Below are 5,609 nucleotides of genomic sequence, written 5' to 3' on the forward strand. Positions count from 1 at the left end.
GATCAACCGGGTCCGAAATCCCGTCGTAGCTTTCGAACTGGGGAAGTTTGAAGTTTGGTGAGATCGGTTCCTGCATGATCATTTGAGAAAAAGGAGGGTCAGTGCAAATATCCTCACCATAAGCGGGGGGAGCATGGCAGAGTTCTTCGATCCGTCGGTTCATCTCTTGGAGTCTCTGATCTAGGAAATCCTCTCGACTTCGGGTCTCGAGGGTCCTCTGGCAGAATGGGGACAGGGATCTTCCAGGGGTGGAGTCATGATCCGATTGAGGGCTCTCCACCCTCGGGTTCATTTTCCCAGGAAAGATGGGACGGCTGGCCCAAGTGGCCTGCCCCACCGTCGGATTCTGATGTTTCGGTGACACCCTTTCCAGGCGCACTGATGCCTGCAGCTGCTACTGCTGCTGCATGGCCTGCACAATTTCAGTGAGGCCTCTGACCTGCTACGCTAGCAGATCAAATTGCTCCGCACCGATCGCCGTCGTCGGAGGAGGAGGAGGAGGTTGGGAAACAGGAGGTGAGGCCGGAGCCTGAGATCTGGCCGTGGATCGTCACGTGGACGCCTTGCGGGGAGGCATCGAACAAAGACCAAGTGGAGGAAGGAGGAGAGGACGTCGGAAAAGATGCCCGAGGGCGGTCCCGTTGAGCGCTCCTTTAAGAATAAGGATACTGCGAAGACACAACCCCTCCTCTAGCACCAATCCTGTTGGTGCAAAAATCTGCTTACGTTAGAGAAGCTGGAGTTGCGGTCGCCGTCGGGACCTGCAAAAGAAGTCTAAACCGGAGGTGGGGTTGCTCCGGCAAGATCCTTCGATGCTCAAGTCAGTTCTCTGCCTCAACAAGAATGGAGTGCTCGAACGAAAATTTTAGCAGAGTTTCTAGGTAAAAAATGAGAGCTTAGAAAATAACGTATCTGGGGTCCCCCTTTTTATAGGCGGAGGGTGCAACAGACTGATAGCGACGTTCGTAATCGTCTGGTAATAGGCCGCCCATAGTCAGGAGAAATTTGTTGCGAAGAGTAGTGGAGTAGACCCATGGCTATCACCGAAGCGTGCTACGTGGAGTCTGCCGCAGGGAGTGGAGCGGCGTCTGTTGTCGCGACTTGCCAAAGGATGGAAGAATCATGCGGTATCCGTCGTAGAAAGTGGAGCAGGATCGTGGGCATCATAGCGGTCTGCCAGGGAGTAATGGAGTCGTGCGGAATCCATCGCAGGAAGTGGAGCAGGATTGTGGTCGTTGCTGCGTCACGCCAGAGAGTGCAGACCTGTCAGCTGAAGTTCGGCTTGAGTGTCTGGCAGAGAGGGGGGGTTAGTTATCCATTTGAGAGGAGTCCGGAGTCTGGCTCCCGTAAGAGTCTGGATGAAGTCTTCCTTTAGACGAAGTCGGGGACGAGGCCCGACTCCCGTTGGGGTCCGGGCGGAGTCTTCCTGCAATTAAAGTCAGGGGCGAAGTCTGACTCCCGTAGGAGTCCAGACGAAGCTTACCAGCGGTTTAAGTTGGTGACGGAGCCCGGCTCCCGTAGGAGTCCGGGCGGTGCTTACCAGTAGTTGGAGTTGTGGATGAAGTCCGGCTCCCATAGGAGTTCGGGCGGAGTCTGCTTGAGGTCGGGGTTGTGGGTGGAGTTCGGCTCCCGTAGGAGTCCGGACGAGGTTCGTCTGTAGCTGGAGTCGGGGGCGAGGCCCGGCTCCCGTAGGGGTCCGGGCGGAGTCTTCCTGCAATTAAAGTCAGGGGTGAAGTCCGGCTCCCGTAGGAGTCCGGACGAAGCTTACCAGCGGTTGAAGTTGGTGACGGAGCCCGGCTCCCGTAGGAGTCCGGGCGGCGCTTACCAGCAGTTGGAGTTGTGGACGAAGCCCGGCTCCCGTAGGAGTCCGGGCGGGGTCTGCTTGCGGTCGGGGTTATGGGCGGAGTTCGGCTCCCGTAGGAGTCCGGACGAGGTCCGTCTGCAGTCGGAGTCAGGGGCGAGGCCCGGCTCCCATAGGGGTCCGGGTGGAGTCTTCCTGCAATTAAAGTCAGGGGCGAAGTCCGGCTCCCGTAGGAGTCTGGACGGAGCTTACCAGCAGTTGAAGTTGGGGACGGAGCCCGGTTCCCGTAGGAGTTCGGGCGGCGCTTACCAGCAGTTGGAGTTGTGGATGAAGCCCGGCTCCCGTAGGAGTCCGGGCGGGGTCTGCTTGCGGTCGAAATTATGGGCAGAGTCCGGCTCCCGTAGGAGTTCGGACGAGGTCCGTTTGTAGTCGGAGTCGGGGGCGAGGCCCGGCTCCCGTAGGAGTCCGGGTGGAGTCTTCCTGTAATTAAAGTTAGGGGCGAGGTCCGGCTCCCGTAGGAGTCCGGACAAAGCTAACCAACGGTTGAAATTGGTGACGGAGCCCGGCTCCCGTAAGAGTCTGGACGGAGTCTTCCTTGCTGTTGGAGTTGTTGGCGGAGTCCGGCTCCCGTAGGAGTCCGGACGAGGTCTTCTTGTAGTTGAAGTCAGGTGTGAAGCCCGGCTCCCGTAGGAGTCCGGACGGAGCTTACCAGCAGTTGAAGTTGGTGACGGAGCCCGGCTCCCGTAGGAGTCCGGACGGCACTTACCAGCAGTTGGAGTTGAGGACGGAGCCCGGCTCCTGTAGGAGTCTGGGCGGGGTCTGCTTGCGGTCGGAGTTGTGGGTGGAGTCCGGCTCTCGTAGGAGTCCGGACGAGGTTCGTCTGCAGCCGGAGTCAGGGGCGAGGCCCGGCTCCCGTAGTGGTCCGGGCGGAGTCTTCCTGCAATTAAAGTCAGGGGCAAAGTCCGGCTCCCGTAGGATTCTGGACGGAGCTTACCAGCAGTTGGAGTTGAAGACGGAGCCCGGCTCCCGTAGGAGTCTGGAAGAGGTCTGTCTGCAACCAGGATCGGGGGAGACTCACGAGGGTTACTCCCATTGAGAACTTCGGCTGAGGGTATTTTATACCCAACAATCATCATGACCATGGTCACGATATTGAAGACTGCCACCAGCTTCATGACGAGATCGAGAGGCTTGTTAGCCAGGGGCAATTAAATCATTTTGTCCAAAGAGCAACCCCTCGACGTTGAGCTACGAGAGTTCAATAGCCGCCCCCTCTGCCTCAGCAGCATCTCCCTCAACCTTAGCCGCAGCAAGCACCAGCACGGCAAAAATGACAGCAGGGCAGAGGGCAAATGGCAGAAGAAGAGCGATGCATCCGAGAAGAAATCCACATGATTACTAGGGGGTTGTTTAGAATCCGAGCCGAATGGTGAAAATTGGCCCACATCAAGATGAAGTAACCAAATACCAACTAATTAATCTTTTACAGAAAAATACGGATCTTGTTGCCTGATAATCAACTTTGATCTGATAACCTGATGATGCAGCAAGCCAAAATCTCACAGCCTACCGAGCAGACGATAGAAGAATGGCTATTGCCCAATCGAGTGGATGAAGTGGCATGCCCAAAAGCTTGTAGGCTAAAGAAGCTCGACGGGACTCCAATATCAAGGCCATGGAACTCAGTGGATCTCCACACATATCACCAATGATGTAACTATTTTCTATGAAAATAAAATTTGTAGGGTCATCAATTTGTAATTGGCACCTGAGTTCTCCAAGAGTTGCTGATCCTGAATTATAACTACGATCAACTAATGTGAGGGTTAACTTACTAGATCTACAAGAAGACCTCAGCGACTTCGAGGTGGGGCTAACTTATCAGACCTCTGTAGAGTCCGAGTCGCACGACAAGCAGAGGGAGAACCTTAGGAAACTTTTGGAGGGATAACTTATCAAACCCTCAAGAAAACCTCAACGACTTCAAAGCGGGGCTAACTTATCAGACCCCTACAGAGCTCGACCCACACGAGAAGCAGAGGAAGACCCTTAGGGAACCTTCGAAGGGCTAACTTACCAAACCCTCGAGAAGACCTCGATGACTTCGAGGTGGGACTAGCTTACTAGACCCCTGCAAAGTCTAAGTCGTACGAGAAGCGGAGAGAGATCCTTAGAAAATCTTCGGAGGGCTAACTTACCAGACACTCGAGAAGACCTCGACGATTTCAAGGTGGGGCTAACTTACCAGACCCTTGCAGAGTCCAGATCGCATGAGAAGTAGAGGAAGACCCTCAGGGAACCTTCGAAGGACTAACTTACCAGATCCTTGAGAAGACCTTGGTGACTTCGAGGTAGGGCTAACTTACCAGACCCCTGCAAAGCCCAAGTCACATAAGAAACAGAGGAAGACCCTTAAGAAAACTTCAGAGGACTAACTTACCAAACCCTCGAGAAGACCTTGGTGACTTCGAGATGGGGCTAACTTATCAGACCCCTACAGAATCTGAGTCGTACAAGAAGCAAAGAGAAATTCTTAAAAAATCTCCGAAGGGCTAACTTACCAGACCCTTAAAAGGACCTCGACGACTTCGAGGTGGGACTAACTTACCAGACCCTACAGAGCCTGAGTCGCATGAGAAGTGGAGGGAGACCCTTAGGAAACCTTCGTATGAAAAGACCTCGATGACTTCGAGGCAAAGCTAACTTACCAAACCTCTACATAGCCCAAGTCGCACAAGAAGCGGAGGGAGACCCTTAGGAAACCTTCAGAGGGCTAACTTACCAAACCCTCGAGAAGATCTCGACGACTTTGAGGTGGAACTAATTGTCAAACCCCTGTAGAGGTCGAGTCATATGAGAAGTGGAGGGAGACCCTTAGAGAATCTCTAGAGGTCTAACTTACCAGACCCTCGAGAAGACCTCGACGACTTCGAGATGGGGCTAACTTATTAGACCCCTGCAGAGTCTGAGTCACACGAGAAGTGGAGGGAGACCCATAGAGAACCTCCAGAGGGCTAACTTATCAGAACCTTGAGAAGACCTCAATGACTTCGAGGTGGGGCTAACTTATCAGACCTCTGTAGAGCTCGAGTTGCACGAGAAGCAGAGGGAGATCCTTAAAAAATCTTCAGAGGTTTAACTTACCAGACCCTTTAGAAGACCTCAACGACTTTAAGGTAGGGCAAGCTTATCAAACCCCTGCAGAGCTCGAGTCACACAAGAAGCAGAGGGAGATCCTTAGAAAATCTTCGAAGGGCTAACTTATCAAACCCCCGAGAAGATCTCGACGACTTCGAGGCGAGGCTAACTTACCAGACTTCTGCAGAGTCTGAATCGCATGAGAAGCGGAGGGAGACTCTTAGAAAACCTTTGAAGGGATAATTAATCAGACCCTCAGAATGTCGCCAAGAGTGCAAGATGCCGTAGGTACAAGCTCGCCGTTGGCACACAGTGCCTCTCATATGAAGATGAAAAGTGCTAGATGCTGTAGGCATAAGATCGTTGCAGGCACACAATGCTACCCATAAGGGATAACTAATTAGATCCTCAAAATGCTACTAAAGAACCTAGATGCTATAGGCACAAGCTCGTTGCCAGCATGCACAACCTCTTCAGAAGAAGAATAAAAAGATGAACGACATACGGCTAGAAGCATTGTCTCAACAAGAACTCTTTCCACCTGAGGCACTCTCTTAGACTCAGGAGTAGGAGGGTAGTATTGAGATAATTATTACGATGCCTCAGATTTATGAATAGTCAGATTACATTTAAGTTACATTCAAATTATTCTAAACTATTCTACATATAT

This window comes from Elaeis guineensis, chromosome 16 (genome assembly GCF_000442705.2).
Source record: "Elaeis guineensis isolate ETL-2024a chromosome 16, EG11, whole genome shotgun sequence".
NCBI lineage: Eukaryota > Viridiplantae > Streptophyta > Magnoliopsida > Arecales > Arecaceae > Elaeis > Elaeis guineensis.